This window comes from Papio anubis, chromosome 1, assembly GCF_008728515.1.
Source record: "Papio anubis isolate 15944 chromosome 1, Panubis1.0, whole genome shotgun sequence".
Taxonomy (NCBI): domain Eukaryota; kingdom Metazoa; phylum Chordata; class Mammalia; order Primates; family Cercopithecidae; genus Papio; species Papio anubis.
The window spans coordinates 167,213,641-167,236,056 of record NC_044976.1 but is presented as its reverse complement, the minus strand read 5'-3'; positions in this window follow the sequence as shown (position 1 = coordinate 167,236,056).

Sequence of the window (22,416 nt, the reverse complement as noted above, 5' to 3'; positions counted from 1 at the left end):
CTTTCAGTAAGACATACATGCAATCACACTGAAATGAAGGCCATGAATCGGCATGGGGTTATCTCTTGCCAATGCACATTGCGCTTTCCACCAATGGATTGTATAACTGTGGTTTCTTCCAGAATTTTGTGGATTTAAGAATTTTGTAAAAGAAATTGTAGACATGTAATATATACACAAGGTCGTATTCTGTAAAACTTTCTACACATTTTGACATTTCTAAGAAAAAATAGTTGATTATTAGGTTAGTATTAGACACTGGTATTTGCAGAGCTTTTATTATGCATTGACTTTTCAAAAATTTTTAAAAAATGTTAGTTTTCTGTAATCTTAATGATTTTATACTGCATACGTCTATGGCTGACCATTCTTCTTTCAGCTCTTACTATTAACCAAAGGTACATTTTTTTCTAATATCTATTGTCAATCAGGAGTAATCTTTAATATTGTTCATATATGTTTATATCAAATTGAGTAAGCCTACCAAATCTGAATTTCTCAACATACTGGGATTGAAATTTTAATCCTAGTCAAGTGCAAGTTATTACTACAATCATTAGTATGTTTTGCACATGTATCTAGAGTGTAGATAAATTCTAAATAGATTTTCAATGATTTGTTGTCAACCATAATGCACAGTGCAATTAAAGGCTCATAAATGGCAATCACATACTCAGATGATTCAATGCTATGATAGATGTTCTCTCTTTTATTAAATCATTTTTCATATATCTTACTTTACACATAGTTGGAATTAGATAATGACTAATAATTTTATACCTGCACAGAAGACAAAACCAATGAATTAATTTGAAGCATATTGAGATAAGACAGAGACTAAGAATAATTTATTTAGATTTATTTAAACTGAAGCAGATGTATAAATCTTCAAATGAATTGATGAGTGAACTATGAACTTTTTCTATAGAATCTTTTAAACAAATCTATAACTTCTTTTCTGACTTTTAAGTGTTTAAAGGTTTGAAAAGCCCCTTAACTATAAAATTTTGTCAATGAACTTTTCATAAACAAAAGGATAATTAGTCTAGTACATTTTGGCAAAATGCATTATTGTAGAAGAGAAATTTAAATTTTACACTTATCAATACAGAAGATCTAAGTCTTTAATTCAATATGGATGATCTGAGTCTTCAATCAATCAGTTAAGATGATGAGTCTTTAATTTGAAAGATAAAGGGATTAGGGATAGTATAATAACAAGTATAATCCATATACTTATTTATAAATTGACTCATAGCACTATAGTAATGAATAATACTATAATAATAATAAAGGAATCTTCTGGGTTTAGTGCTACTGGATTGACTCTCCCTCAACAGTTGCGAATTTTTGTAGAAATTCGCAGAATCACATTAACAGTGGGGTTACCTATAATAACACACTATTTGCTAGTGAACAAAGAATGTGAAGTAAACACACTGAATGATATACAGTATCAAAAGACATCATGAGATAATGTGTGCTTTGATCTCTATTATGGAACAGCAGGACCCAGTAAGTAAGACTAGAAAATAAAAGAACCTTAAAATCCATTCACTGAGATGCATTCAAGGAGAGTCTGCTTGAAAACGAAATAAATACTTTAAGATGTTTATAGCTTGGGCCTAAATTAAATATCCAACATTAAAAGGAAACATTGAGATAAGTAAGAAGAGAAAACAATTGATCATGATCAAAAAGGAAGTAGAAGGCATTGGATAAAAAACATAGATTAGTTTTAAATGGAGGAGTATTAACTTTTCTTCTGAAACTGTTGTAAAGAAAGAAAGAAAGGCCGGGCGTGGAGGTTCGTGCCTGTAATCCTAGCACTTTGGGAAGCCAAGACGGGCAGATCACTTGAGGTCAAGAGTTCCAGACCAGCCTGGCCAACATTGTGAAACCCTGTCTCTATTAAAAATACAAAAATTAGCTGGGCGTGGTGGCGGGCACCTGTAAACCGAGCTATTCTGGAGGCTGAGGCAGGAGAATCGTTGGAACCCAGGAGGTGGAGGTTGCAGTGAGCCGAGATTGCAGCACTATACTCCAGCCGGAGTGACAGAGTGAGACTCCATCAAAAAAAAAAAAAAAACCCACAAAGGAAGGAAAGGAAGGAAGGAAGGAAGGAAGGAAGGAAGGAAGGAAGGCAGGCATTGATAGTACAATGGTATTTCTTTCACAATATGAAATCAAGGCCTGTGGTGCTCAGCACTAGCAAAGCAAAACGTATATCTCTTTTTTTTATGTCTTTCTTTTTTGAGGAATATGCAGTACCAAGAAATGTAAGTATGAGAAGATACAATTATAGCTACTTCCTGAGCTCTGCAACTCTACACCATGTGTTCTTTCTTATCTCTTAGGCACTGCTGCTCTAGACAGGCCAGCTAGATACCTGTTTCCAATGATGCTGTCCTTGATGACAGCGGCCCTTTATGGCTGTTTTCAAGCCTACAGCTCTTGATGTTCAGACTCCAAAAGCTTATATATGCACTTTTGAAGCCTTGCCACACATAAAGGACACAATATTTTACCTTTTCAGGGCCCTGAATGTTATCTAGTTTTCATGGATTATTAGAAAACACTTTCAGACTTCAACTGTTTTCATTTTTCTTGAGTCTTGCCTCTGTTCCTGAGTATCTTGCATTATGCAAACTGGTAACTTCAAACACTTATTAAATCTCCCTGAGTAAGAGAAAGTCAGATCTCTAGGACTCCGATGACTGGCTAGGATGTCACAAGAACTTACATTAAAAAAAAAACAAAACCAAATTTCTTATTTATGAATTCATAGCATCAACATATAGACACATAAATGCAGCCTCTCATTCCACCTGCACATATATACATGGAATGAGTTCAAACATCATTGAATATCTATTTGGATTAGCTCCCATATTATTTTATAATTAAAAACCTTATTTTGGTACATTTTGGTTTCATAAAAAATGATATTTTCAGTGACTCAGAAAGGCATCAATTGTGATGCATAAGTTTAAAGTATGCTTAACAGAATGTACCAGATATAACCTGAAATTAATTTCAAATTAAAATTATTTAACCATAAAATAATTACTATCAATTCAGTGTATCTTACAACAATTTCTGACATGTATGTTTATAATTTGTGACATGAATAGAGTATTTAATTCAAGTTTCAAAATAGAAAGATTATATGTCTGATTTATTAGAAAAACACAGGAAGCAGAGACAATGGGGAAGTTGATAAAGTCAATGGAATCCAAAGCAGTAGAAAAATGAAAATCTAGTATTTGTAATTCATCCTACATTATGATTGGTCTGAAAATATTGACAGAGATTTTATGTTTTTACCCAACAGGTAAGGAAAATTATAGACACACACATAGCATAAATGATATTCTGTGATCTACCGAAAAAAAAAGCTTGTATTTTCATTATTAATTTTTGAAGTGACGGCTTAATTAATATGTATTTTAAACAACATTTGGGAAGATCAGTGTTTTTTTATGTCTTGGTAATTCAGCGTTATAAAAGAAATTCCTCTGTATCTTTTGAACTTATATTATTATCTCCATGTAAGGAAATTCAATCCTGGGAACTTAGTTTAAAGGCAGAGATAATCCTTATTTTCCATACAGTTATCAGGGATAATAACACTGACACCAAAATACCATTTATTCTGATGTGCACAGAGGAAAATTCAATGTTCATTGCATGAAATCAAGAAGTTATTAAATATAACTTTGTTCTTACTCTTAAAAAGATGCCCAAAGGCAAAAGTGCCATTTTCTGTCAAGCACGACTCAATTGATAGTTCACTCTTCATTCTGCACAAATGCCTCTTTTAAAATGATTCAATTCCTCTACTACCTCATCTTCTCTGGTCAGGCAGGAGTCATCGAGAGAGAAGATTGGCCTATTATCTTCCCACTCTGTCAGAAACAGCAGCAGTAATGGTCATGATTCTCTCATATGCTACCAGTTCAATGCTCCATAAAACATATGAACTATGCTATCTAGACTTAATTGTGCCTAGAGGAAAATAAAATGAAATGAGGTGGATAGTTAAGTAAAATGTTGGTATATATGTTAATATCTCTCTGTGTGTGTACCTTAATTCTTTAAAAACCACATTAGTATGTGAATTCAGTATCTTATTAGAAACTCACAAATTTAAACACTGAATTTTTATTTTATCTAAAAGTTGAGTTGGTTTGGATATTCTTACAATGAATAAACTAAGCTGCATTTATATACTATATTAAGTTCACTTTTTTATCCCTTTAGAAATTAAAAAAAAAATATTTTACCAGGTGTTATTTGTCTCTTAAATCAATTAGTTTTTGAACATATGGACAAAGCTTTGAGACTACTTGAAAGCAACCTTCCTCCTTTTTTTCTCATTAGCTGCTGAGAATGTGATTTTATCATTCTACATATGTACGTGTATGACTATGTGTCTGCATGAGTTCAGAAACCAGCTGCAGTAGAAAATATCCTGTGTGACAGTTTACTCTTCAAGACATTTCTGATCTTGCCAGTTAGAGAGTGAAAAAGTTTCATGAAGTTTATTCCTGTCAGATTTTTCACTTTTTTCCAAATCAAGTTCTTAGAGAAATACAGATAAACTACAGATAATTTTTTTTAAAATCACACACTAAAATAATTGTATGTAGTAATCTGAGAACCCAGAAGATCTCTCCCTTATGCATTTTAATGATGATCTACAGAAAGTTATTAGTCCCTTAGGAAAATTTTACTATTAACTTTGGTGTGTTCTATCTGCAAACCTCAGTCATGGAGAGAGATATGAGTAGGAGAACTATGATACCTCCCCCAAAATAAAAAATAATAATAATAATAATTGCAAGGAACTAATAGAGATTGAAAGGTGGAACAAACCTCTCTGGGTAAAAGAGTTCTGAACTAACGTTAGTGGAAAGTTCCAGGAAGAACAGCAGAGAACTAGCACCAGATGAAGCAGACGAGAGTGATGCCAAGTGATGAGAGCACAGCTGGGGTGATGAACAGATGGCAAGAGGTGCAAACCTGCCAGCTCATGCATTTTCTAATCTCTTTTATCTGGTGAAAATGATCAGAAGAAGGTGCAGTACATGGAAAAGTATTAATAGCACATTCTACTGGGGCGAGATCAGTGAATTTGGGCATTTAAGAGTTAATTGTGGTTCAGGAAGATGTCACTTATTGGAGATGTCACCTGAACTTCAACCAACCAGAGTGGTCCCAAGTTACTGACGCACTTTAGTCTCATCCAATGATCAGTGTATCATTTTTAACAAACTCTGTCCTCACGCCTTCAAATACAATCAGTGAAAGTTCCTGTCTGCCTTATACCTTCATATTTCCAACGTAAGTCACAGAAATTATTTGTCTTTACATAAAACTGAATACTCTGGGGAATAAATGTTACATTTTCAAGAACTCACTATTCTCCCCACCATGAGCATCATGGCAGGCCTCCCTTCCAGTAGCAGCTCAAGTATCCTCTAACCAAGGAGTAAGATGGCAGTCTCCCATACTTAAATACATTCCTGATGGGTCTCTTCCTACTTTGATTGACACAAGATAGTGTTCCTTACCTTTTCCAAAAGTTCTTTTTAAGGAGGAAAAAATATAAGTAAACTGAGGAATTCGAGAAAGATGCTTTTAAGCTTCAGCTTGATGGACAAATGGAGATTAGACTGGCTAATGTCTATAAGGGATATAACAACAGAGAAAAGGAGACTTTAGATAGAGGAAGAAACATGAAGACAAAAAAAAGTCTTGATTTATTCAGAAAACCAATGCAATAATGTTAAAGATAAAAAACAATTAATGGGATGTAATGATTGATTTGTACAAAAAGAAGAAAATTAGGAAAAGGCAATTTTAATTTAGAGTAAACATAATTTATGAGACATTTGGTTTACTTAACATTTTTTTCTACGTGTGTGTTATATTCACAAATTTTTATTTGTTAGCTTTTTTAGTAGATGTTTGTAATATTTAATTTTGATAATTACTGAGAAAAATAGATGTGACAATTTTATGCATATTTTATTATTGTGTTTAAAACTGAATTTAGTCTGTATACCATATGAATTATATGTGAGTATGCATGTATATGCAACCAGAATATCTAAATAATATTTTTATACATCTTGGGGGAGTTTTTGCAATGCTTTAAAGTTGGATATTTAATCTCATACTGTAGCAATAGGAATTGGTAAAGACATAAAAGGAAACATAAATATCAACAAAGTTTGAGCACATTTCTTTCCTTGAAGCACTTCATAATATTTTTAATTAAAAATCACACTCCAAACACCAATTAATCTTATGAAAGCTTAATTTTATCTTATTGATAGTATATCAATGAATTGGGTAAGTCCAAAGATTATAACACCATGTTCTCTATTGACCATATGATTAATCACTTTAGGTTTTAGTATTAGGTTGCCATTACATTTGAAGTAGAAGCCTTTCTTTCACAAGACTAAACAACAGTAAATTAATATAACATTTAAGAAAGTGTCCATCTTTGCTAAACTGTCAGTACATGATAACTAGAAAATGTACTTAGAGAGAAATTAATTTAATTATGTAGTAATAATATTTTTAAACTAAACTAATTAATGTACATGAATTATAAGATACAATGGGAAGCTATATAATTTAATTTTGGGTCTACTCATTGACTCATATATGGAATCCCAGCTATTATATTCAAATTATTATTTTCTAAAAATAATAGAACAACCAGGATAGAAATGACTTTGACTCAACCTTCCCTAGATATTCAGGGAGATTAATGTCAAATAAAGACAGAGAACTTATTTGCAAAGAGGAAATTAGATATCCTAAGCAATAAATTATTAAACAATAGACAATGTATTTTGTCACTTTATTACATCCACACCATAAAAATTTTGATGAATACAGAGAGTTATGACTTTTTATCATCATTAAATATCAAAATTTATATACTAAAGGTGCTGAAAAATCTTGAGGGTACAAATTATATTTATAATTAATAGGAAGTGTTTAATTCTTAACATCTGTTAGGTCGTAACAGACGAATTAAAGAAGTGTGAAGTAAGAGACTCAAGATTATAAAAGAAAAGCATAATTTCTAGGTCTCCATTTTGTCACCTATAGGATGTTTGTACTTTGTTGTAGTTTTAACTAGATTTTAATGCTGCTTTCTTGTATTAGAAAGGAATATTTAATAGTATTATATATTCTTAGGTATTTTAAAATAAGAATCTAAATATTATTTAAAAAATCTTGAGTCTACAAATCTAAGCAGCAATCTGAAACACAGCATTTGTAAAAGTGTATAAACATCTATAATGATGACCTTCAGTGTATAGATAGAAATGGTGTTATTTTCACGTCATACATCAGGTAATTAAAACCAAGAAACATTAACAATTTACATAAAGATACACTACTTTGAGCTTGGATTTAAACATAGATTAATCTTTTACAAAGACTTTTACAAGAATATATATACATATATGAATATATATATATGTATATATATGAAGAAAGAGGGAGAGTTATAAAATTTAATTACATTAGAAGGGTTTATCAAACTCAATAATTATACAGAAATGTCATGAATTTATCAAGGTTGCTTCATGGAATTTTTTTGTTGTTGTTACAGTGAGCATATGCCAGATTTTCTTCATACATAGATTTAGTACTTTTACATAAAAAATCTTTCAACTGTTTCAAGTTAACATTCTGAAAATTGTATTTTTGAACATCTTACATTTTAAAAAACATTATCTTACTGAAATATGTAATTCTTTTCCCCTAGTCAGGAAAATCATATTGTCTGCTACCACAGTAGGCTTTGTTGCTGTTCAAGTTATTAAAAAAAGAAATGTCTGAATGTAAAGCAAAGTTAGCAGCAAACATCCCCCCAAATAGTATAAGTCTAGACTTAAAGAGTTCATTAATTAGTAATATTTTATTTCATTTATTTATTTTTTATTTTATTTTATTTTATTTTTTACCCTCTAGTGTACTCAAATCCCAGATATCTGTTTATGAAGGAGAGGAACTTAGGTAGCAAGCAATTATTGAAGATACAGAATTATAATCTGTCTTGAATATTCAGTTTTAAATATGACAATATAATATTGATAGGACTTAAAAGCAGAGTTTGTAACTTGCACATTTAAAGTAATAATCAGAGTTGAGTGATATATAAATAATATGTATATATACATAAATTACATATATATGATATAGACACTGAACACTATTTATTAGTCGCCTAAAGAGCCATTTTTGGAAGAAAATTAACTCTATGATTGAACCTAATTGATAAAATACTATTCATTACTCATTCAACAATTTTATCATACAGTTACAGTCTAATCCAACTGATACCCTATTTGGCAATTAAGGTATATTAGCAAGCTAAAATTCATTTAACGTCTACAGAGACTACATGCTTGTGAAAAAGAAAGAAAGAACTGAAATGATTGCAAAATACATATAAAGATAGGATGTGGGAAAGCCCTGTGAAGCAAAGTTGCATAGTTCTGAAATAGAAAGCATGACATGTAAGTAGCACAGAAAAGAAGCTCTCAGTGTTGGAAAAAAATACAGAGATGAGGGCCGTATATGTGGAAAATGAGAGTACAGAGATTGTGAAGGGCCATCTCTTTGAATGGCATTAAAGCTATTTTATAGTGATTTGCTTTTATAATAATGAAAGTAATCAATTGTGTAAAGTCTGTAGATGGGAGGTTAGTTTAATTATATTTTGCATTTCAAAATACCACTGTAATATGAAAAGTGGATTGGAGGATTTCTATTGACTATAGATTAGGCAGAGCAGGAGATCTGTCCAAATCTGTTGAAAACAAAACTGGTGCAAAAACTTTCTTTAAAAGATTCTTTAAAACCGTACTGATAATGCTTCCAACTTCACTCTAAATACCTGAAAATGGAATTACATGGCACAATAAGTCTATTTTAGCTATTGCCTACCTGATGTGAAAATAAAAACTGTCAATAGGATATTTAAATGATGTGCTTGTCACAAGTGAAATCACACATGGTTTAGTGAACTAATAAAAGTGTTGCTTGTATTCAAATAGGCATGAAGGAAAAAAATGGGATGTGAACATACACCTAAGTCGATAAGTAATCCACAGAAGTCTAGAGAAAATATACTTTCTGAATGTTAGTTAAAATTGAGTATATCATCAGTAAATAAATGTGCATCTGAATGTTCTTTTTTTCTTTTTGCCACTATTTAATGCATGTTTTATGATAGTTGAATGAAAGATTCTTGGTTTTTTGTGAGGTCAAACTTTATATGTATGTAGTTTTTTTTCAAAAATTTCATTTAACATTAGATAGTCAATAGTAAGTAAAATTTCAAGATTATTATTTTGTTTTGATTTTGGGAAGGGAAGGGGAGGAGGATATGTTTGTTATTATTTGGTAGGGCTGTGTCCCAAACTATAGCAGTAAAATACTTTCTTTGAAAACAGAGTCAGAACTTTTAAAAAAAGAAACTAGCTTAAAAGTTTTCTTAAGTTCATGAGTATACAAATAATACTAATGAAGTAAATGTAATATAAAATAAAACAATGCAAAAAATAACATCAAATTACTACTAGAAAATTGCATTTTTATGAAGATGAATAATAAACTATATGTTTATTTCTTATATGAGATTATTACTAGCTAGACAAAACTAAATATACATAGAAAAATATGATATAAAAGATATAATTAAAATGTTACATGTAATAACAGACGTATCTTTTTTTCTGTAAAGATTTGTATAATTTATAAAAAAAATGGAGTGAGTAGAATATCTGTCAAAACTTCACAAAACCAAAATTTGTGCTATGGTGGTGACCCCAATTTTTAAATCTTAACCAAATGAATTAAGCACATTTCAGTGACTGTGCTGAATAAAGAATTCGATAGATGGGTTGGTTATTTCTTTTCTATTATTTGTATCTAATTTCAAAATCAGGTTTTTACTAGCAACATTAAATAAAAAAGTCTTTAATTATCTATTTTCTGGAAGAACTTGTATCAGAAAGGAGTTATATTTCCTTTATTAAAAGTATAAGTTTGGTAGAACTTACTATAATAATACTTTAATTAGGTTTCTTTTTAATATAATGAAGATTTTCAGATTTTTAAAACCATTATCTGTATATTGAAGTTTCCTGTTTCTTCTTTAACCAATTTTAACATTTTGTAGAAATATATTTTCTCAATTATGGATTTAAAATCATATTGACGTGTACTTACACTTCACTTTAAATAATTTTATGTCTATTGAGTTGGACTTTTGAAACTTTGTCATGAGGCAGGATAAGTAAGATCAAGAGGCTGTGCTGTCTTGTCTCCTTGTATGAAGCTCTGTGGGCTCTGCATCTCTTGCACACGCTTGCATCAGCACTCAACTTTTTCGCAAGGTACGCAATCCTACAAGAAAGCAGCAGACAGTCAGAGGGTTACAGGCTCCTGATACCAGATGTGGACCCAGAAAGAGAAAAAAACTGCCTTCTTCCTGATGTGACTTCCCCAATTTCCAACCAATTGGCACCAAAAGCCCATGAAGCTATTAGCTACAAATTTCTGCCTTGGGGGTCTTGGGGTTTCTATGGGGTCTTGCATGGACAGCTAGGCTCAAGGTTTAGCTTTCCTTCATTTTAATAGCAACACACACACACACACACACACACACACACACCCCTCTAGGTGGAGATTTTACATGCTAATGTTATATCTGATGGGTATTGCAGCATGTATAACTGAGTGTATGAGCCAAACCACGGTCTGTCTTTCCATACATGACCTCATCAGTATTTTATGAATATACATGTACATTTCTCATAAAGGGAGTTTCCCTCAAAGCACCAGGGGTTGTGTCTCCCTCTAAGCAGCCTGCTCTACCTCTCACTTGTCCAAAATTCAAGTGGCCACGTTGATTGGCTTTGCAATCAACTTCTTTGGTTACTCCTACTTTGGATTTAATTTCTAATTCTCTTGTGTTAAGCATTCAAAACCCTGAACCAGCCCACCCATTATTACTACTTATATCTCTTGTAACCTAACTTTGATATTATTTTCTACATTTTTTTTCAATTTGTACTTTACATATTTGGAATTTACACTCCAGTTGTATTTTTACTGCTTGTTCCTCCTTAATCTTTTAAAAAAATTTTACAAATATATAATAATTTTTTCCCTTGTGATTATTTTTAATTTTTTTTTATTTAGCATTTTCTCATTTCACTGCATATTTACTTTGTTAATTGACACATATTAAATATATGTATTCTCAGGGTACATGTGCTAATTTGATACATTCATATAATCAAATCACAGTAATTGAGGTATCTATCATCTTAAAAATTTATCTTTAAGTGAGATACATTTGAATTATTCTCTTTTAGGTATTTTGAAATACACTGATTAAAAATTTGAAGATTACCTTTTTTGATTAAAAAAAACCCTATGCTGTCTTTTAATTTGTATTTTTGTTTTTGTTGTTTTATTAAAAAAATATTTTCAACATCAGTACAATATTTAGATAAGAAGTGCTTCATTCCAAACAGTACATTGATTGTAGAGTGCATGAAAAGTTCATTGTACTCCTTGAGAGTGCATCCATTATAAGGTTGCTTGGGCAGTGAAGGGTGTTTCATGATCAGAGTAAAGTCCCCTGGGCCATCCAAAAGCACAGCATAAATTCCTCTCAAGGGTCCCAGTATCCACATGTCAAACTAGAATCAAAATACCACAGTCTGAGCAGGTGTTAACTAATGGCAGTGAGGTACTCTCAGTTGCCTTACTCCATGTGGTCAATCTATCAGACCCAGGTGAGCCCTAGCCTTCAGTTAATATGTACTAATTCTCCTCTTTGGATAATCTGTGCCCATTGGAAAGAATCACACAATTGTACAGCATTCTTAGTCTCAGCATCTTCTACAGTCATCTCTTAAGCCTTTGCCCAGTCTTGCATCTAAAATGTACTTCCACATCAGTTATATATCCAGAAGTAACTGTTGCTACCTGTTGGGCACGAGCTTGATTAGCATGAGAATTCTATTTATGTTCCATTTTGAAAGGTTCTTTGCCATCAGCATCCACATGAGTGACATATATTTGTCCCCTCCAAGCAGCAAGCCTGCTTCTACTGTCTTTGTTGCATATAAGGGATTCTTTAATAGTCTAGTCACTCAATTGACATTCTACTGACCAAGTGGCCAGGCTGTTAGCAATGGTTTGAGTCAGTGAAACGGTAACAAGATATGACGGTAGGAGTGGCCTGCACAGGCATCAACACTGTATAGTTCATCTCATTGGGTGAAACATCCATGTTCAGTCTCAATAAAAAGATGGCTATCTACTGGCCTGACGGCATCCTCAGCCCAGTGGACCCCATCTGCTTTTAGTTTCACGGAGCCATCAGTAATCATGTCATCTCATTGGCAAACATTTCTCTAAATCTTTATCTCCAAGTAGCTGCAGAAAGAGCTACAGCATCCCCTATGATTTACTTGGTCCTTTCTGGCAGGTGAGTCATTTGTTCACGGAGCCTACTTACTGGTCTCTTCATGGCCTAGCTAGGCCTGATCACGAATGTAACATTTCTGTTTGATAACTGAGCTCTGTTAAGGCTGTCCAATTTTATTTGTGGTATTTGTAAGTACCTGAGTGAGAACAGACAGTTCAGGTCACAGTGTCATATGAGACACTTAGTCTTCACCAGTGCCAAATAGCAAGCAAGGAGTTTCTATTCAAGGGAGTGTATCTGTTGGCTACCTCAGGCAACATTTGTGTCCAAAATTCAAGTGGCCAGTGGCAGTTTCCTAATACCAAAGACTCCAATCAGCATGCATGGTATTTGTAAACACTTGTAATTTAATTGGGTTAGCAAGCTCTAAATGTTCCAAAGGTAGTGCCTGGGCCATGGCTCATGAATGGTTTATAAGGCATGCTGCTGCAAACAGCCTCATTCAAAGTTGGTGGTCTTGTGAGTCACCTTGTACTAAGTGGGTCAAAAGAGCCCCCAGGTGGGGTATATGCTATCTCCAGTACCCAAAGAGGCTTATGCACTGTTGGGTCTCCTTTCTATTAGCAGATGCTTCCAGAGCAAAGGATTTTTACTTGATTGAATGTGGGATATATCTTTGGTTTCCCACCCAGGCAGCCCCTGGGTATTGTATCTGTTGTGCCAGGCCGTAGGCTTTAGCAGGGTTGAAGCTGTAATCTGCACTAGCCAGTACATCAGTGGCTCAGCAGACTACCACAGACACATGTTTTGTGATGGGCTTACTTTTAGGATGTTATTGGTGTAATACAGATGACTAAAACTTTCGTGGGGCTTGGATTTGTTGAAGATCAAGTGCTACCCACAGGCTGTATATTGCAAGGGAATTGAAATATTCCTGAAGAAGCAGAGTGAAACTATATTGTGGGCCATTCCATGCGAACACAAATTTGTGTTGATCCTCATCCCATAAAGGGATTGAGAAAAAGGCATTAGCTAAGTCAGTAACAGTGTACCAATCTTACACATAGGTTGTCTTACACATTGTCACTGTTTTAGTGACAATGATATTTGGCATCTCAGGGGCAAGGGTGCAATGTTGGCATTCAGCCTGTAACAGTCCATAGTCTCCAGGACCCAGAGACCACTTAATTTTCATAAGAAATATTGGCCTGTGATTTTTTATTATCTTGTGATATCTTTTCTGTCTTTAGTATCAGTGCAATATTGGCCTCATAAAAGAAGTTAGTAAGTGTTCATTCCTGCTTTTTTTGGGAAAGGTTGATAAACTTTGGTGTTAGTTTTTCTTCAGATGTGTGGTGGAATCTACCAGTGAAGTGATTCACAAAAAAGACAGTAAGGCAATAATAGACCTGAACGACACAATAAAACAACTCTATCTAAAGACCTATGGGGAACATTATGCCCAGAAACAATAGTATACACATACTTCTCATGTGCGTATGAGACGTTTTCCAGAATAGACCTTATGTTAGGCCATAAATAAGCCTCAATAGATTCAAAATAATAAAAATCACACAAAGTATTTTCTCTGACAATAGAGAGATTAAGCATATTTTCTTAAACAACATAAGAAAAGCTGAAAAATTTACAAAGCTCTAGATATTAAACAAGAAACTCGTAATCAATGGCTTAAAGAAGAAATCATAAGGGAAATTAGAAAATACTTAGAGATGAAACAAAATGATAACACAACAGATCACTCCGTATGAGACACAGCGATAGCTCTGCTAAGTAGGAAATTTATAAATATAAACCCTTACGTTAAAAAAAAAATATCTCAAATTAACAACAAAACTTTACAGTTTAAGGAAGCAGTAAAATAAAAGTAAACTAAACTGAAAGCTAACAGAAGAAGGAAAATGATAGATTAGAACAGAGGTAGAATAGAATAGAAAATAGAAAAACGATAGAGAAAATCAATCACACTAAAAACTGATTCTTTGTAAAGCTCAACAAAATGTATAAGCCTTTAGTTAGATGGACAAAAACAACACAAAAAGAGAAGACTTAAAACTGTCTTTTTATAAGTTATAAAACCTTTAAATGTCCAAATAGAGTTATCAAAACATAAAATAATGGAAAGTACTAATTTCAGCAATAAAAAAGGATACCTGACTGCAGGTATACTGATAATAAAATAATTTAAAATGAATATTAATACAACCTTATATCCATCCATTCAACAGCCTAAATATTGGACATATTACTTTAAAGACACATGTTACAATATCTAAATATAGGATAATTAGAATTCCTAAGTATTTCTATAGCTACCAAAAAAACAACAAGCAACCCTGAATAGATAACTTAAAAACTCTGTCTACAAGAAACCTCCAGGCTCAGATGGCTTCACTGGTGAATGAAAGAAACATTTAAGAAACAAATAGCAATTTTTTTTTTAAAAAGGGACAAATAACGATAATAGAAACCTTTTTATAAAACAGAGAAGTAAACAATTTTCCACTTATTTTTTGAAGTTGTCATGACAATGATATAAGAATCAGACAATTTTAATATTGATCTCCAGATCAATATAAATCTCAGTAGGATTTATATAAAATTAAAAAAAAAAAAACTGAGTCTAAAATTTTGCAGGTGAGAAAGGGACGTAGGATATCTCACACATATTTAAAAAAAATAGCAATGTTGAAAACTTTTCACTATTGGATTTCGTGACATATATATAGCTAAAATAATCAGCAGAGTTTGATGTTAGTATGAGAATAATCATATAGATCAATGGAAAAAAACAGACTCCAGAAACAGACATACATATGTATGACCAAATGATTTTGAAAAATATATCAGGATATTTCAACAGGAAAATATAATCCTCCTAACTAATGGTATTGGAACAATTGGAAATTCATTTATAAAAGTAACAAACCTTAACTTTTTTCTCACAGCATAAATACAAATTGCCTTGAAGTGTATCATAGCCCTAAAGGTAAGAGTTAAGACATAGACGATCCTTGGAACCTGGGAGAAGGCAAAGATTTTTTTAGAAAGACTACAAAGAGAAGGCCGGGCACGGTGGCTCACGCCTGTAATCCCAGCACTTTGGGAGGCCAAGGTGGGCAGATCACGAGGTCAGGAGAGCGAGATTATCCTGGCTAACACGGTGAAACCCCGTCTCTACAAAAAAATACGAAAAAAAATTAGCCAGGCGTGGTGGCGGGCGCCTGTAGTGCCAGCTACAGGAGAGGCAGGAAAATGGCATGAACACGGGAGGCGGAGCTTCCAGTGAGCCGAGATCTTGCCACTGAACTTCAGCCTGGGCAACAGGGCGAGTCTCAAAAAAAAAAAAAAGATTACAAAGAGAGGAAACCATAAATAAAACAAAACATATGAAAATAGTTGGACTGCAGTTGTCAGATTGTCTTTACCCAACATGTAATCATTTTATATAAGTATTAGAAAAATCAATCATATATGGTATTTTATTGAAGATCAATGAGGAATACTTTAAGTCTTTAAATCTTTAATATTAAAAAATCTCTTAGCTAAATGAAGTATGGAGTGGTTATGTATTCATTCTCTATTTCATAACAAATTAGAACACTCAAGCTTAGAAACTTTTAGTATGATATTCTCTTTGGTTTAATTTTTGCCTGAATACTAAAAAAAAAAAACTTCATCAATATAACTTTCCATAATTTCTGTACTCCTCTTGATCCAAAGGAACAATAATATCTGAATGATTCACTGAATAAATTGATGACCAATAAATATGACTTAGTATTCCCCAAATTCTGAAAATAAAGTGATAAATTAAATGCATCCATATGTAATTTTACATAAAGCTCTGGCTATCTGAAAGAAATGTTGAAAATATTCATCATGACATCAGATTTTCTGGAATATAAATCAAATGATAAGGTATTAAGTAAAATATGTTTTAATAATATCATGTTTAAATTTGATGATACTTTAAAAATGGTTCCATGTGTGTTCTCTTGGGTTATTTCACAATCAATAAAATGTCTGCAAGTGATGAATGCTATATATGTTTTTCTCCACTTTCAGTGAAGGCATTGAATGAAATGTTTACAAATCTGGTATCACTGGATTGCTGATTGGTCGGATTTTCATCTTAACCTTGTACAAATTTGAAAATAGTCTTAGTATTTCTCAGAATCTTGCCTGAAAGATCCAAAGAACTATGCAATCTGTTTCTAAATTTTCTGTTGTGTCACCTGGTTTCACTGTTGTCACAATAGTTCCGCCTTCATGTCAGGCCACAGGCAACTCAGTCTCAGCTGTAAATACTATACCATCTTTACAGTCAAAATATGAGACCCAAATAAATAAAATAAGAAATGAAAAAGAAGACATTACAATTGATACCATAGAAATACAAAGGATAATTAGAGACTATTAGGAACAACTATATGTAAACAAATTGGAAAACACAGAGGAAATGGATAAGTTTTTGGATACATACAACCTACCAAGATTAAACCAAGAAGAAATAGAAAACCTGAACTGACCAATAATGAGTAACAAGATTGAATCGGTGACAAACATTCTCCCAACACAGAAAAGCTAAAGACCGAATAGCTTAACTGGTGAGTCCTACCAAACTTATAAAGAAGATCTAATATCATTTCTTCTCAAATGATTTCAAAAAGTTGAAGAAGGGGAAATTCCTTCTAACTAATTCTATGACACTAGCATTATGTTGATATCAGAAACTGAGGACAAGACAAAAAAAGAAAACTAAAAGTCAACAACACCGAGGAACACAGATGCAAACATCCTGAACAAAATGCTTGCAAACTAAATTTGATCTAAGAGCACATCAAAAGACAAGATTAAGTGGGTTTTATTACAGGGAAAAAATATATATGTATGACATCTTTTTATATAAGTATTAGAAAAATAAACTATACCTATGTAGAAATGATATATATGTAGAAATTATATATAGTTTCTTCTATACCACACACCCAATTCATTAGCCTATCTCTGAACACATTCACAAATACCGCTAGTTTTCCACTTCCATATCCACTGTTACTACAGTATAATGGGTGGTACAGTAGATAAAAATATAGGTAGCCTGAATTCAAATCCTAGTTCTAATATGTACTAAACTTATTGAATTTGGGAACATATATCAACTATTTAGGTTTCAAAGCTGAAATATAAAGAAAATAGTAACTCTGAGGTAAATTACTTATTTTTTCCCCCACTTTTATTTTAGGTTTAGAAGTACGTGTGTAGGTTTGTTACGTGGGTAAATTGCATGTCACTGTGGTTTAGTTTATGTATTATCCCATCACTCAGGTACTGAACGTGGTACCTGATAGGTAGTTTTACAATACTCTTCCCTAGCCTTCCCCCACTAGTCATCTTTAGTGTCTTTTTTTTTTTTTTTTTTTTTTTTTTTTTGAGATGGAGCCTCACCCTGTCACCCAGGCTGGAGCGCAGTGGTGCAATCTCAGCTCACCACAACCTCCCCTTCTGAGTTCAAATAATTCTCGTGCCTCAGCCTCCCAAATACGTGGGGCTACAGGCATGCACCACCATGCCTGGCTAATTTTTGTATTTTTAGTAGAGATGAGGGTTTTTCCATGTTGGCCAGACTGGTCTTGAACTCCTGGCCTCAAGTGATCCACCCACCTCGACCTCCCAAAGTGCTGGGATTACAGGCGAGAGCCATGGCACCTGGCCCTCCTCAGTGTTTATTGTTCCAGTCTTTACATCCATATCTACTTAATGTTTAGCTCCCACTGATAAGTGATAACATATGGTATTTGGTTTTCTGTTCCTGTGTTAATTCGCTTAGGATAGTGGCCTCCCATTGCATCCATGTTGCTGCAAAGAACATGATTTCATTCTTTTTATGGTTGTGTAGTATTTCATGGTGTATATGGATTACATTTTCTTTATCCATTCTCTCACTGATGGACATCTAGGTTGATTGCTGTCTTTGCTATTGTGATTAGTGCGTCCACGAACATTTGAGTGCATATGTCTTTTTGATAGAGTAATTTATTTCCCTTTGTGTATATTCCCAGTAATGGGATTGCCGGTTTGAATGGTAGCTCTCTTTTAAGTTCTTTGAGAAATCTCCAAACTGCTTTCCATAGTGGCTAAACTAATTTACATTCTTACAAACAGTGTATAAGCATTCCCTCTTCTCTGCAATTTCGCCAACATAGGTTATTTTTTGACATTTTAATAATTGCCATTCTGACTGGTGTGAAATGGTATCTCACTGTGGTTTTGATTTGCATTTCTCTAATGGTTAGATGACTAATGATTAGTCTCTTCTTTTGAGAACTGTCTGTTCACGTCATTGGCCCATTTTTTAAGAGGGTTATTTGGTTTGTGTTCATTGAATTGCTTACATTCCTTATAGATTCTGGACATCAGATCTGTGTCACATGTGTAGTTTGTAAATATTTCTCCCATTCTGCATGTTGTCTGTTTACTCTGTTAATAGTTTCTTTTTCTGTGCAGAAGCTTTTTAGTTTAATTAGGTCCCTCTTGCCAGTTTTTTGTTGTTGTGATTGCTTTTGGTGACTTAATCACAAAATTGACAGTAACAAATAGTGGAGAAAGGACCCCCTATTTAATAAGTGGTGCTGGGATAACTGACTAGTCCATATGCAGAAGATTAAAACTGAACCCCTACATTTCACCATATAGAAAAATTAACTCAAGACAAATCATAGACTTAACTGAGACCCTAAACTATGAAAATCCTAGAAGAAAACCTAGGAAATACCACTCTGGACACATCATGTATATTGAGAGCTAAAAGGTGTTTATTTTTTCTCTGAAATTTTGCCAGTGCAATAAAAGCAAGTATACAATAACTATTTATTTAAAAAATTATGTTGATCCATGGCTAAAGAACCCCCAGAGAGGACAATTGGTGTGTCTGCCACTCAGAGCTTTCTTAAAATAAAGCAATGAGCAGTGGCACTGACTACATGGCATGCCTGTAAGTGGCAAGGAATGTTATACAAAACTCTTGTGTGTTTGAACCCATTAAAAATAAATAATGTAATTTTGTCAAATATACACACACACACACACTTATGTATATACCCGTATGTATACTTGTATATATTATACTTCCATATAAGTATATTTGGAAATATACATACAGGTATAAAATACATATATGTACATTCAAAAGGAGAGGGGGGAGAGAGAGAGAGTTGTACAGGCAATCTCCTACCATTTTCTTGTCTGTGTGAGCTTTTCCCAAATAAAGTATCAGGGTAGTATAAATAGTTATTAGTTGATTTAAGATTAAACAGAAAGAGAAATGCCAACGGAGTAGTGAATTTAGAATTCAACAACTAAGCTCAAAAGCCATCAAAATTCATTGTTGTATATGCATATCGCTTTAGCTGTTTTTTTTTTTTTTTTTTTTTTCCTGGTAATATCTGAATTTAGATGGAGCCATAGGAGAACTGCATAGAACATAGTCTATATTAAGGAGTTAGATTTTATTCCCATGGAAACATTTTGGCAACGAGTTATGCAAAAGAAAATGACTAAGCATTTTAGAATCTGATGCTGCTCGGTTTGTTTTTAAAATGTTCAAGAGTCTTAAACAGTTTAAATGATCGAAATTCGAACTGTTTAGATGAACTGCCTAATAAACTACATTTCAGTTGGAAATTTAGAGAAAAGAACACTTGCTGATTCCTTAGTTTCATTTTTAGGCACTTTGAAGGAAGGTTAATGAGGAAATGTCTATCCATGTGAGTTTTTGTAGATTTTATAATACGCATTACATTTTAATCAATTTCTGATTATTTGTACTTATAAATAATATCTTTTATAATTTTGTGAGTATTTTCAATCATTTTTATCATTTTTCTCTAAATATGGAGAAAATAGAAATTTAGTAAACAGTTTGACATCACATAAGAATATTTCAACTCTCCAAAAATTTATTAAAATATTTTTAAATTTTTCATTTCCTTTAAAATTAAATCTTATAATTTACAAAAAACAAAAAGAAAGTACAATTCATGAACAATATTCATGTTTGCCATATCTCTTCTTCTTTATGGAAATGTTAAACTTTATAAGTTCTGGAAATACTCATAAAGTATTCTAATTGAAGCTGTAATTAAAAATAATTCAGATTGTTTTTGCCCTGGAAGAGCATGCTAGAGAGGCTCACCCCTCAGCAAGGCTATGTGGGGGTCTTTACAACAAGCACCATTGGTGGTGGTATCTTTCAAGCAATTAAGTTTTCACAATTTTCCAGTAGGAGTAAACCACAAACTCCAAAGGAGTTTGACCGCTATTAAAATCCAGGTTCCATAATTGGGAGGTAGCTTTGCATTCAGGGAGGTCTGTTTCTCATGACTGACTGTAGTATGGCTCAAGTCAAAGGAAAAGAAGATCCCTGGAACACAATTACAAGTGTTGCCTTAACGGGAACCATACTGGCAGCAAGAAATGGACCAGTGGCCATAGTTGGGTCAACTGCGATGAGTGATATTCTTCTAGCTTGAACTGAAGGAGATATTATCTTGTTCACAAAATTTGCTTCTGAATATCTGCTGAAGAACTCTTCTAGTTGTCTTCAACCGAGTTACCATCCTCACTTTTTGGAGACTGTGGACAATATCAGTAGGACTCTTTTCGCAGAATTTCTTTAACATAATGAGCTACAATTCAAGAAGAATTTCAGAAGATCTGGCTAAAGTCTATTTTTAAAACCACAGATGCGACAACTACAGCCAAATAGACTATGAAGACACATTTAGCACTTTTTTTTTCTATTGAAAGAAACACGGTAGGGCAAAGGAGTGGCTACATGATAATATATTTATTAATACTTGAAGTATATTTCTGATCAAAATAAATGTCCAATAGCATTAAAAGAAAATACAAAGATGCTTAGAAGATGAAGGACCAAAGGGCAAATAACACTGAAATGTAACCATCATTTCCTTGGACACGTCTCTGCCTAAGTTTGTGTGTTCTGTTACTGTAATAATAAAAAAAAAACTTCTGGAAATTAAAATAAATAATAATCTAAAGAATTACTTTGCTTTAGAAAATCAAAGTAAACTACTTTTGCAGTTTCCATGCTAAATCAATATGTTATTCAATGTACATTTTCACTTGGTTCTTTTATTTCTGCCTAGCCTAATAACTATATACCTTATAAATAAAAAATATTCCATAATTTTGTCCTAAATAAATTTGAAAGTTAAGGAAAAATTTTTTCTGTATGTTATTTTTCCCTTCTTTAACACTCTTCTCTACCCCTAAGAATAACCACAAACACATACGGTAATGCACACACATACACACAAACACATTCACATACACTCCTAAAAATAATTATTACACTTGAGATCTCTAGACAGAAAAATAATTCACATATTTTTTTCTTCCCTTTTTTTTCGGTCCCATTGCTACAGACAGAAAAAAACAAACAAACAAGCAAGCAAACAAAAATGACTCTTGATAATGCTGGTCTACAGTTTCTGTCTTTCCTATCTTTTCCCTTTTATGTATTTCAAATGTTCATGAGAAAAAAAACTCATGAATTCATTGGCGGTGTGTAAGTTTGGAAGGATACAAATATTTTTAAAAAGTCAAAGAGAAAGAAAGACACTAGAAGAGGAAAGGTAAAAGAGATTCAGAAATTAAAAGATAATACAATTTTTTAAAATACTAGCTTTGTAGTTATGGCAGGTAAGCATGTCACTGTATACAGGACAGGGTAGTCAATCTTTCATGCCAATTCATTGTGTGTGTTATTTCTCTTTATAAACATAAATTTCTTGGTCCTAATCTACCAAGTGAAAATTGTCACAGATGGAAGTTAGATGTAACTGTGAATACTCTGCTTTCCCATGTTCAGGAGAATACGGGTC